Here is a 14250-nt window from a genome sequence, read left to right as displayed (position 1 = left end):
TTAGACAACCTTCTTCACTGTCCACGATACCACCAATTTTGGTGTCATCTGCAAACTTACTAATCATGCCCCCTGAATTCACATTGAAGTCATTAATATATAGGACAAGCAACAGAGCGCCCAGCACCGATCCCTGCAGCACACCACTGGTCACCAGCCTACAATCTGGTAAACAACCCTCCACTAGCACCCTCGGCCTCCTATCAGCAAGCCAATTTTGTGTCCAATTTGCTAGCTCACCCTGGATCCCATGTGTTTGAAACTTCTGGACCAGCCTACCATGCGGGACCTTGTCAAAGGCCATGCTAAACTCCATTATGCAACGCCCATCGCCCTGCCCTCGTCAATCCTCTTGGTCACCTCCTCGAAAACTCAATCAAATTCGTGAGACATGATTTCCCACGCACAAAACTATGCTGTCGATCCCTAATCAGACCATGCCTTTCCAGATTAATATAAATCCAGTCTCTCAGAATCCCTTCCAATAACATTCCTACCAGTGATGTAATGCTCACCAGCCTGTTGTTCCCTGGCGTGTCTCTGCTGCCCTTCAATAAAGGCACAACATTAGCTATCCTCCAGTCTTCCAGTACCTCACCAGTGGCTAACAATGATACAAAAGTCTCTGCCAGGGCCCCAGCAATCTCCTCCCTTGCTTCCCATAGCATCCTAGTATATACATGGTCAGGCCCTGGGGATTTATCCATTTTAATGTGCTTGAAAACCTCGAACACCTCCTCCTTTGTAATGTTGATATGCTCCAGGATATCGCTGCTCCCTCCCTTGAACTCATTAGTTTCCATGACCTTCTCCAATGTAAATAAAGACGAGAAATATTCATTTAAGACCATGCCCATTTCCCGTGGCTCCACACACAGATTAGCACACTGTTCCTTAATTGGACCTACTCTTTCCCCAGCTACCCTTTTACTCTTAATATACTTATAGAAACTTTTAGGATTCTCCTTTATCGTATCTGCCAGGGATATATCATGGCTCATTTTTGCCCTCCTAACTTCCTTCTTAAATGTCCTCCTGCATCCCTTATACTCCTCGAGGGACTCGCTTGATCCCAGCTGCCTATACCTGACATATGCCTCCTTCTTTGTCCTGACCAGGCCCTCAATATCCCTTGTCAACCAAGGTTCCCTAAACCTGCCAACCTTGACCTTCAATCTAACAGGAACATGCTGGCCCTGAACCCTTCCTATCACACTTTTAAAAGCCTCCCACTTGCCAGACGTCCCTTTACCTGTAAACAGCCTCTCCCCTTCAATTTTTGAGAGTTCCTGTCTGATGCCATTGGAATTAGTCTTCCGCCAATTCAGGCCCTCAATTCGAGGAACAGTCCTATCCTTTTCCAAAACTATCTTGTAGCTAATAGAGTTGTGGGTCACTGGTCCCAAAGTGCTCCCCCACAGACAACAGCAACTGCCTGCCCATCCTCATTTCCTAACAGGAGGTCAAGTGTAGCCCCTTGTCTAGTAGGGCCATCCACATACTGCTTCAGAAAACGATCCTGGATACACTTAACAAATTCTTCCCATCTGACCCCTCAGCACTAAGGCAGTCCCAATCAATATTAGGGAAGTTAAAAGTACCTACTATTACAACCCTATAACTCCCAGACCTATCTGTGATTTCCCTCCATAAATACTCCTCCAATTCCCTCTGACTATTGGTGGGCCTATAGTATAATCCTTTCAAAGTGATCACCCCTTTCTTATTTCTACGTTCTACCCATGTGGCCTCGTTGGATAGTCCCCGCCAGGATATCCTCTCTAAGTATTGCCATGATATCCTCCCTAATCAATAGTGCAACTCCCCCTCCTCTCTTCCCTCCACCTCTACCACCCCGGAACATTGAGCTGCCAGTCCTGCCCATCCCTCAACCATGTTTCCCTAAAAGCTATAATATCACAATACCATTTACCAATCCATGCTCTGAGTTCATCTGCCTTACCTGTAAGGCTTCTTGTATTAAAGTAAATTCAGTTTAGGCTACCAGATCTTCCACGCTCCATGTCCTTCCCCTGCCCAGCCTGCCTACTGGACTTGCTCGCTTTAACCTTTACATTTGTCTCAACTATCTCATCGGAGACACTACTACTTTGTGTCCCACCTCCTTGCCAGACTAGTTTAAACCCTCCCGAGTAGTAATAGTAAACCTCCCCACAAAGATATTGGTCCCCTTCCAGTTCAGATGCAACAAATCCTTCTTGTACAGGTCACCTCTGCACCAGACGTGATCCCAATGGTCCAAGTAGCTGAAGCCCTCCCGCCTACACGAGTTCTTCAGCCATGCATTCATTTACCTAATCCTCCTATTCCTACCCTCACTAGCACGTGGCACAGGGAGTAATCCTGAGATTACAACCCTAGAGGTCCTGCTTTTTAACCTACTGTCGAACTCCCTATATTCACTTTGCAGGACCTCATCTCTCTTCCTGCCTATGTCATTAGTACCAATATGGACCACGACCTCTGGCTGCTCACCCTCCCCTTTCAGAATGTCCTGCAGCCACTCCGAGACATCCTTGACCCTAGCACCAGGGAGGCAACATACCATCCTGGAGTTTCGTTTGTGGCCACAGACATGTCTATCTGCACGCCTTACGATAGAATCCCCTATCACTATAGCTCTTACACCCCCTTTCCTCCCCTGCTGTGCAGCAGAGCCCTCCGTGGTGCCACGAACTTGGCTGTTGCTGTTTTCCCCTGGGAGGTCATCCCCTCAACAGTATCCAAAGCGGTATATCCGTTTGAGAGGGAATTGGCCACAGGGGATTCCTGCACTACCTGCCTGTACCTACTATTCCGTCTGGTGGTCACCCATCTCTTTTCTGCCTGTGCAGCCATTACCTGCGGTGTGACCACCTCACTAAAAGTGCTATCCATGACGTCCTCAGCATCACGGATGCTCCACAGTGAATCCACCCGCAGCTCTAGCTCCGTAATGCGGGTAGCCAGTAGCTGCAGATGGATACACTTCCTTCACACATGGTCGTCAGGGACACTGGAAGCGTCCCGGATTTCCCACATAGCGCAGGAGGAGCAGATCATGGGGCTGAGCTCTCCTGTCATGACTTACCCTTCGATTAATTAGCTACTCCCTTAATTAAAAAATACTAATTACACTAGGGGCCTTGTTCTACCCACTTTAATCTAAAGTCCTTAATAAGTTACACTGAATTTTTAAAAAAACACACTTTAGTAGGACTCACCTTATCACTAGAGGGTTTTTTTCAACAAAAATACTTTCCTCTTTTTAAGATATTTAAATGCACTAAAAGCTGCTACTCACAAAGCAATCACCTTGCAGCTCTCGTCTGACGTTACGGTTGGCTTTTTCTTCCAAACTCCGACACGTTGGAAAGCAGAGGCAAAAAGATGCAGCAACAGTTTCAACAATGTTGTAAGTACCACACTACATTTCCAAATAAGGCCTTGCAAAGTTGCACGTCACTGTGCATATGACTCAAATTAATCCTTCAGATTCTGTCCTGCAGAACGCAGCTCAATTTCGATCAGTTGAAAGCCAAAACCAACGCTCCTTTGCTTTGTTTTCCAACCGATCAGCCGGATGTAACAGCCATGAATTTTGACTGAACAATATAATGGGAACAAGCTGGTCTGAGCGATACCAACCATTCCTGAGATGAATCCCTTTGCACACTGGCAATTCATACCAATTGTATGACAATTTAAAAGAACGGTTTTATTCGTTAATGAATCTCTGCTCTTATAAGAAAAGTATTGAGTTAACAGAGACAGTTGCATTGAGAGATTGCAACAGGAGAAAGGTAAAACCCCTTCTCATTTCCCAACCGGTACTGCATCCTCACTCAGTACTTACAGTAGATCCGGTGCTGACTTTATTCACTTTCTGTATCAATTTCCCAATTCATTATTAATAACTGTGTTTTCAAACATTTCACTGTGACAAAGCACTGCCCGTGTCAATGAATCAGTTTTCACTGCTCGATGCAGCAACAAAGCTGGAAATTTCAGCCCAGATCCTATCAAACTGCTGTTTTGTCTCCAGGTCTGATCAGTAATTTCTCTGCTTCCTTTTCTCTCTCTTCCAGTTAACTTGGTGGCGATTGTGATCCTGTCCCGAGGAAAGTGCGGTCTCTCCAAATGTATCACTGTCTACCTGGTGGGAATGGCAGTGTCTGATCTCCTGGTCGATATCACTAGTCCCATATTGAACAGGATTGTTTTAATTTATTTCCCACGTTCATTCCTGAGAATTACTCCTATGTGTTCTCTCATTAACGTTCTGTTTAATGCAGCCACAGTTATTTCTGTCTGGCTCACAGTGACTTTCACCTTTGATCGATTTGTGGCCATTTGTTGTGAGAAGCTGAAAACCAAATATTGCAGCGAGAAAACAGCGGTTGTGGTTGCAGGAACACTGAGTGTGCTGGGCTGTTTACAGTCTCTCCCCTGGTACTTTGCATATAAACAAGATTACTTTATTGATAATGTTCCAATGGGTTGTGTTTATAAACTGAGCTTCTATACTTCTCCCACGTGGGGGGCATTTGAATTGTTGAACTACATTTTAACGCCTTGTGTCCCGGTCTTTCTGATTTTTCTGCTCAATGTTCTGACTGTCAGACGGATTTTATTCTCAAGTAAAGTCCGCAGGGGATTCCGGGGTCACAGCAATGGAGAGAATCACAAGGACCCAGAGATGGAGAATAGGAGAAAATCAATTATTTTACTCTTCAGTATATCCGGCAGTTTTATATTGTTGTGGGTGACACTGGTTGTGTTTATCATTTATGCGCGAATTGCAGATATTCAGTATTATTCCTCCTACACTGACCCTGTCTATATCACAGATCACAGATCACACATCAAGAATGCTGCAGATTCGCAGTTCCTGCACCAACACGTTTATTTACACTGTGACTCAGACTAAATTCAGACAGGAGCTGAAGAAGGCGGTGAAATACCCTCTCACTATCATTGTTAAATTAGTGAAATCATAGAAAGAGTTGAGGGTTTCAAAACCTGGAACTAAATCATATTCATATTCTCTACCTGCACTGCCCACAGGACAGAAAGTTCATTTTATATTCACAGCACTGAGCCCTGAAATGATTTTAAATCTGATTCTCAGATTATACACTGCAGTGACTGCCTCCTCTCAACATCTCCATTTGCTGGTCTCCCTGTCTCACTGCAGTTAATGCCCCGTCACACCATCTCCATCTGCTGGTGTCCCTCTCTTACTGCAGTTAATGCCCCCCGTACCACCTTCATCTGCTGGTGTCCCTGTCTCACTGCAGGTACTGACCCCCTCTCACCATCTGCATCTGCTGGTGTCCCTGTCTTACTGCAATTACTGCCCCCCTCGCATCATCTCCATCAGCTGGTGTCCCTGTCTTACTGCAGATAGTGCCCCCTCTCACCATCTTCATCTGCTGGTGTCATGTCCCACTGCAGTTTATGTCCACCCTCACCATCTCCATCTGCTGGTGTCCCTGTCTCACTGCAGTTACTGTCCCCATCTCACCATCTCCATCTGCTGGTTTCCATGTCACACTGCAGTTACTGCCTCCCCGCTCACCATCTCCATCTGCTGGTGACCCTGTCTCACTGCAGTTACTGCCCCCCTCTCACCATCTCCATCTGCAGGTGTCCTTTTCTCACTGCAGTTACAGTCCTCTCACCCCATCTCCATCTGCTGGTGTTCCTATCTCACTGCAGTTACTTTCCATCTCACCATCTCTATCTGCTGGTGCCCCTGTCTCACTGCAGTTACTGTCCCCACTCACCATCTCCATCTGCTGCTCTCCCTATCTCACTGCAGTTACTGCCCCCTCTCGCCATCTCCATCTGCTGGTGTCTCTGTCTCACTGCAGTTACATCCCCTCTCACCATCTCCATCTGTTGGTGTCCCTGTCTCGCTGCAATTACTGTCCCCCTCTCAACATCACCATCTGCTGATGACCCTTTCTCACTGCAGTTTCTACCCCTCTCACCATCTCCATCTGCTGGTGTCCCTGTCTCACTGCAGTTTCTGCCCCCTCTCACCACCTCTATCTGCTGATGCCCCGGTATCACTGCATTTACTGTCCCCTCTCACCATCGCCATCTGCTGGTGTCCCTGTCTCACTGCAGTCACTGTCCCGTTCTCACTATCTCCATCTGCTGGTTTCCCTTTCTCACTGCAGTTACTGTCCCCCTCTCACCATCTCCATCTGCTTGTGTAACTGTCTCACTGCAGTTCCTGTCCTCTCTCACCATCTTCATCTGCTGTTGTCCCTGTCTCACTGCAGTTTCTGTCCCTCTCACCATCTCCATCTGCTGGTATCCCTGTCTCACTGCAGTTACTAGCCCCACCCTCACCTCTCCATCTGCTGGTGTGCCTTTCTCACTGCTGTTCCTGCCGCCCTCTCACTATCTCCATTTACTGGTGTCCCTGCCTCACTGGAGTTACTGCTCCTTCTCACCTTCTCTATCTACTGGTGTCCTTGCCTCACTGCAGTTACTTCACCCTCTCACCATCTCCATCTGCTGGTGTTCCTGACTCACTGGAGTTACTGCTCCTTCTCACCTTCTGTATCGACTGGGGTCCATGCCTCACTGCAGTTACTTCCCACTCTCACTATCTCCATCTGCTGGTGTCCCTGTCTCACTGCACTTACTGCACCCTCTCACCATCTCCATCGGATGGCGTCCCTGGCTCAGTCCAGTTACTCCCCTCGATTTCATTATGGTAAAACAGCATCTGGCCAGACTGGGAGCAGCTACTTGCAGGAAAGTCTACATCAGACCAATGGGAGTTATTCAAGGAGGAAATAGTGAGGGTTCAGAGCCAACATGTACCCGGAAAGGTGAAGGGTCGGAGCAACAAGTCCAGACAACTCTGGATGTCATGGAATATAGATGATTGGATCAGGGAAAAAAGGAGGCTTATGGCAGATTCAGAATGTTGAAATCAGCGGAGGCACTAGAGGAGTATAGAATGTGTAGAGGTGTACTTAAAAAAAGTAATTAGGAGACCGAAAAGGGGACATTAAAAACACGGGTGGGCAAGGGAAAGGATAATCCGAAGGCGTTTTATAAGTATATTAAGGACAAGAGGATAAAGGGGAAAGAATAGGGCCCATTAGGGAACAGGTGGCTATCTGTGTGTGGAAACCGGAGGATATAGGTGTTCACTATGGAGAAGGATGATGTTGGTGTCGAGATCAGGGAGGGGGATTGTGATATATGCGTACCTATTAGCATTGAATGGGAGGAGGTATTAATGGTTTAAGTGGGCTTAAAGGTGGATAACTCACCAGACCCAGATGATATATATCCCAGGCTGTTATGTGAGGCACGGGAGGAGTTAGCAGGGGCTCTGACACAAACTTTCATATCCTCTCTGGCCACAGGAGAGGTACCAGATAACTGGAAGTCAGCGAATGTGGTACGGTTATTCAAGAAGGGTAGCAGGGATAAACCATGTAATTACAGGCCGGTGAGTCTAACATCAGTGGTTGGGAAACTATTGGAAACATTCTGAGGGACAAGATTGCTGTCCACTTGGAGAGACAGGGATTAATCAGGGATAGTCAGCATGGCTTTGTCAGGGGGAGATCGTGCCTAACGGAATTGATTGAATTTTTCAAGGTGGTGACTAGATGTGTAGATGAGCGTAAAGATTTTTTGTTTTGTTTTGTTTTTATTCATTCATGGGATGTGGACGTATCTGGCTGGGCACACAAGTTCACACAAAGACAAGCACACAAAAACATACAGATGCACAGACACAGGCACACACACAGACAAAGGCACAGACAGAGACTCACAGAGAGAGAGAGAGCGAGAGAGACAGACAAACAGAGAGGGAGAGGGGTAGAGAAATAAAGAGACAGAGCGATTGAGAGAGAAGGAGCGACAGGGAGAGAAAGAACGACACAGAGAGAGGTAGAGTCAGAGAGAGAGAGAGAGGAAGAGACAAAGGGAAAACACAATAAGATGAGAAATAGGTGCAGGAGTCAACAATATGGCCCATCGAGCCTACTCCGCCATTCAATACCATCAGAGACAAAGGGAAAACACAATAAGATGAGAAATAGGTGCAGGAGTCAACAATATGGCCCATCGAGCCTATTCCGCCATTCAATACCATCATGGCTGATCTTCGGATTCAACTCCACTTTCCCGCCTGCTCTACATATGCCTTGATTCCCTGAGAAACCAAAAATATGTCTATTCAAGCCTTAAGTGTATTGAATGATGGAGCATTCACAAGCCTCTGGGGTAGAGAATTCCAAAGATTCACAACCCTCTGAGTGAAGTAATTTTTATTTACTTCAGTCCTAAATGACACTCCACATCCCATTTTAGACCTGGAGAAACTCCCCTCCCATTTTAAACCTGGAGAATAACCCTCCCATTTTAAACCTGAAGAACCCCCCTCCCATTTTAAAACTGGAGAAGTCCCCATCCCATTTTAAACCTGGAGAAGTCCCGCTCCCATTTTAAACCTGGAGAAATCCCCTCCATTTTAATCCTGGAGAAGCCCCACTCCCATTCTAAACCTGGAGAATACCCCTCCCATTTTAAATCTGAAGTATCTCCCCTCCCATTTTACACCTGGAGAATCCCCCCTCCCTTTTTAAACCTGGAGAATCCCCCTCCCATTTTAAACCTGGAGAAACTCCCCTCCGATTTTAAACTTGGAGAAACTCCCCTCCCATTTTAAACTTGAAGAAACTCCCCTCCCATTTTAAACCTGGAGAATCTCCCCTCCCATTTTAAACCTGGAGAATCTCACCTCCCATTTTAAACCTGGTGAAGCCCCTCTCCCATTTTAAACCTGGAGAACCCCCTCTCCCTTTTTAAACCTGGAGAATCCCCCTCCCATTTTAAACCTGGAGAATCTCCCCTCCCATATTAAACCTGGAGAATTTCCCCTCCCATTTTAAACCAGCAGAACCCCCTCTCCCACTTTAAACCTGGAGAAGTCCCCCTCCCATTTTAAACCTGGAGAAGTCCCTCTCCCATTTTAAACCTCTAAAATCTCCCCTCCCATTTTAAACCAGCAGAACCCCCTCTACCACTTTAAACCTGGAAAAGTCTCTCTCCCATTTTAGACCTGGAGAATCTCCCCTCCCATATTAAACCTGGAGAATCTCCCCTCCCATTTTAAACCAGCAGAACCACCTCTCCCACTTCAAACCTGGAGAAGTCCCTCTCCCATTTTAAACTGGAGAAACTCCCCTCCCATTTTAAACCTGGAGAAACTCCCCTCCCATTTTCAACCTGGAGAAGCCCCTCTCCCATTTTAAACCTGGAGAAGCCCCTCTCCCATTTTAAACCTGAAGAATCTCCCCTCCCATTTTAAACCTGGAGAAACACCCCTCCCATTTTAAATCTGAAGAAACTCCCCTCCCATTTTAAATCTGGAGAATCTCCCCTCACATTTTAAACCTGGAGAAACTCCCCTCCCATTTTAGGCCTGGAGAAACTCCCCTCCCATTGTAAACCTGGAGAATCTCCCCTCCCTTTTTAAACCTGGAGAACCCCCTCTCCCTTTTTAAACCTGGAGAAACTCCCCTCCCATATTAAACCTGGAGAATCTCCCCTCCCATTTTAAACCTGGAGAACCTCCTCTCCCATTTTAAACCTGGAGAACCCCCTCTCCCTTTTTAAACCTGGAGAAACTCCCCTCCCACATTAAACCTGGAGTATCTCCCCTCCCATTTTAAACCAGCAGAACCCCCTCTCCCATTTGAAACCTGGAGAATCTCCCCTCACATTTTAAACATGGAGTATCTCCCCTCCTATTTTAAAACTTGGAGAAGCCCCTCTCCCATTTTAAACCTGGAGAAACACCCCTCCCATTTTAAAACTGAAGAATCTCGCCTCCCATTTTAAACCTGGAGAAACTCCCCTCCCATTTTAAACCTGGAGAATCCCCCCTCCCATTTAAAAGCTGGAGAATCTCCATCCCATTTTTAACCTGGAGAATCCCCCTCCCATTTTAAACCTGGAGAATCTCCATCCCATTTTAAACCTGGAGAATCTCTATTCCATTTTAAACCTGGAGAATCCACCTCCCATTTTAAACCTGGGGAAGCCCCCTCCCATTTTAAATCTGAAGAATATCACCTCCCATTTTAAACCTGAAGAATCTCCCCTCCCATTTTATACATGGCCTAAGTTCCTCTATGAATGTCGCCTTATAATCCTCCCCCTGCCCCCACTGTAAACACGCTCCCCTTTCTAAATACCCCACTGTCCTCTAAAAGCCCCCTCTACTAATTCGCACTCTGTTTCATCTCCCCAGTGAACAGACCCCTGTGTACTACAACCTCCATCACTTTCCTGTGTGCGGCTCCATCTCCAGACAGTCTTTAATTCATTTTAATTCCGGTCCGACAAGCCGCTGGAATTCTATCAAATGGCTCTCAGACCCCTGTCAACTTGAACACGTGTCCGGCCAAACACAGGGCCGGGCAGACAGCAAGTACCCACAGAGGCTAACTGGCATTCTGAGCAATTAACAAACAGCAAGATCCCAGTCCCAGACACCTCCGCACTGCAGAAAGGTGTTTCACCTTTTCTCTCCATCACCCCCCGCAGCATCAGGAAATCAGACTGACACACACAGCCACATACACACTGTTTGGCACAGGTACAAGAGGAGGCCATTCGACCCTTTGAGCCTGTCCCACCAATATTAGATCATGGCTGATCTGTCACTTCCCACATTGAGCCACAAGAAGACAGGAAGAGACAGTCGGGTAGCAGATAAACAGAGAGGCAGAAAAGCACTGCGCTGGACTTGCTTGGGACCAATAGTGTAATCCGTGGTCGGGTTGGGGGACAGTTGTGAATCGGCCGCCTGTTCAGCATTTATCCCCCGTTTTACCTCAATTGGGAACAAAGTTGCAGCAAGAGATGGAGAGAGGGAACTCTATGGGACTACATTGACATTTCTGGAGCAGTGCATCCCAAAGGATTGGCTACAGAGGCCCCTCCAGCCCCTCCCTTGTGGTAAAAAGCACCCTTCCCCCAAAAAACACAATAAAAATACGGCAGATGCTGAAAATCTGATATTTTAAAAAAAACATGCGAGAAATACTGAGCATTTCCTGCACTTTATTTTTATTGCAGCCTCGAAAACATACAGTCTTCTTTTCTGTATCTAATATGAATTCGACAATAACACACATGCATTTATTATTTTCCTCTCTGGTTAATGTTCTTTTCTGAGAATTCCACGTTTCTAAAGATTCTCCCTTTGCATCATCAAAGCTGCAGATTCCGAAAAGATTCTCCTTGGGAATAAGAGATATAAAATTGATTCAAACAAAGCCAAGCATTTTTGAACGTAAAACAAACACAGCAAGAGCCCAGGGCTCTTTCTCTCACTCAGTGACATAAAACAATCTCTCAGTGACTCCACATCTTACAAACACATCGCCTGACACAGAGCCAGAGACTGGGAAGTGATTGGAAATGTGAGACAGGGTTTTCGGAGCTGAGTACCTGCCCATTGTCCTGTTAATCCAGATAACACAGCCAGCTCTGAGCAGAGACATGAGAAGGAGCTGATTCCTGATGATCTGCAAACTTTTCATTCCAAACCCCATTGTTGACAACATTGCTGCAATTTACAGACAGGCATTTGCAGCAATCAGCTCCATTCTATTCCCAGAAACTGTGAAATTCTCTCTTTAACCTGAGATGAATGTGCGAACACTTAATCACTGCCGCAGCATTTAATTTAACTGAAAATCAAGACACCCTCGAGGGCTGGAGATGGCGTTGTGGGGGAGGGGGCGGGATGGCGGGGGAGCTTCTCTACAGGGGCTGAGAGCTGGCCAGTGACTAAACATTGGAGACCCCTCAGAGCCTGTGTGTCTCCCTCTGTGTTTAACCTGTTATTTCCTGCTGTCTCCCTCTATCACTCCCTCTATTTCTCTGTATTTAACTCTACATATGTTTCTGCCTCATTGTAAAAACACACAAACACTGGTGATACCCATTCCCTCTCCCGTAGAAGCATAGAGAGAGAAATCCACATTCCCATCCCTGCAAATCTGAGTTCAAATGATCCCCAGGTGTTTCATTTCACTGTCAAATTTAGCCAACAGTCTAAACCAGCAGCAATTTTTAGAGATACAGCACTGAAACAGGCCCTTTGGTCCACCGAGTCTGTGCCGACCATCAACCACCCATTTATACTAATCCTACACTAATCCCCCCATATCCCTACCACATCCTCACCTGTCCCTATATTTCCCTACCACCTACCTATACTAGGGGCAATTTATGATGGCCAATTAACGTATCAACCTGCAAGTCTTTGGCATGTGGGAGGAACCCAGAGCACCGGGAGGAAACCCACGCAGACACAGGGAGAACTTGCAAACTCTACACAGGCAGTACGCAGAATTGAACCCGGGTCGCTGGAGCTGTGAGGCTGCGGTGCTAACACTGTGCCACTGTGCCGCCCTAATATTCGGGAATGAGAACAAGCCTTTCGAAGCCATCGCATTTCGACCATTTAATTGCTGATTCACAAAAGCATTTGATGATCAATGAATGAATTTTTATAGTGGTCGTCACTGTTGCAATGTTGGAAATGCTGTGGGACATTTGTGCACAGCAAGATCCCACAAGCATCAGTGTTATAACATCCTTATGCCCCTCCGATCTCCCTCTCATTCCCTCCCTGTTTCCCTCACTCTCCTGCATCTCTCCCTCCTGTTACACTCATTCAGAGAGACAGACGGAGAGAGAGAGACAGACAGGCAGACAGACAAAGAAATCCACTCTCAGAACCTCACTCTCTATTCAAATGGCTGCTGCACATTTCATTTAACCCTCAAGTTCACGGCACTGACCAAAACACCAGCATTATTCGGGAATTATAACAAGTCTTTCGACAGATACAACTGTCGGATGTTTAATTTAATATTGTGTGGTGGAGAGGGGGGTGCTGACTGTTTGTCAGGCATCAGGGGTTATCTTGTCTATGTCAAATTGCAAGGCTGGGCTGCTCCTTTAACCCCAGGCTTTCAACCTGTATAATATTCCAGGGCCCTAATCCGACAGGAGATAGTTAACACAGGTCCCCAGAGAGAAAATTAAACCTCGGGCTAATAAACGGACACAACTCACTTCGGCCCTTTGGGTGCAGCCTGTGGACAAGGCTCAGTCCGTCCCCTCTGGAGGAAGCTCCTGTCCAGGGATTTCTCGTCCAAGATTTTCCCTCTTTTCATTTTCACGATGCAGTTTTCAGAATAAAAAAAATATCCTCGGGGGAAAGAAAGAGAAACAAATTGCAATGAAGTACAAAGCATTTTTAAACAAACAGCACAGCAAGAGCCCAGGGATTCCTCTCTCAGTTACAGACAATCAGCAATATTCAAATGTAATCAAATCAAAGTTAGAAACCAGACTGAGACAGAGGGAGCACACACACACACACACACACAGAGATACACAGACACAGACATACACACACACAGAGATACACAGACATACACACACACAGACACAGATACACAGACACACACACACATACACACATAAACACACACACACACACAGATAAAATGGCACACACACACATACACACATAAACACACACACACGTGCACACACACGTGCACACACATACCCACACACACATACACACATACCCACACAAAGACATACCCACACACATACACACACACACACATACCCACACACATAAACACACACACCCCCACACACATACATACACACAAACACACATATACACACACACACACTGAACCAGAGTGGGGAATGTGTCAAAGTTTTCTCCAAAATATACTTCATTCATAAAAATCTGTAAAAATAATTACATAACAGCACAGTTCAAAACGGCACCTAGTTGACATTTTAAAAGGTGCAAAGGAAATCAATTTTCTTCAATACTGGAGTGAGTTGCCTCACAACCCTTCCCTTCCTTTACACATGTTATGTACATTTTACAGCAAACCCATATTTGGTGTAATCAGCCCTAGGGATTTCACACGGGTCCAGCCCCTTGGTTCACCTTGGTTGGAAGATCTTACAGCGGTCTTTCCCCATTGAGCCTTTGCAGCGGCTGCCCAAGCTTTAGTGTGTCCCTCAGCACGTAGTCCTGGACCATGGTATGTGCCAGTCTACTAAACTCGTTCCTGGGCTACCCTTTGCGCTGGAAGACCAGCAGGTTTCAGGCAGACCAAAGAGAGTCAAAGAGTCATAGAGATTTGT

Source organism: Heterodontus francisci, unplaced genomic scaffold, assembly GCF_036365525.1.
Source record: "Heterodontus francisci isolate sHetFra1 unplaced genomic scaffold, sHetFra1.hap1 HAP1_SCAFFOLD_56, whole genome shotgun sequence".
Classification (NCBI taxonomy): Eukaryota; Metazoa; Chordata; class Chondrichthyes; order Heterodontiformes; family Heterodontidae; genus Heterodontus; species Heterodontus francisci.
Note: the sequence above shows the minus strand (reverse complement) of the source record.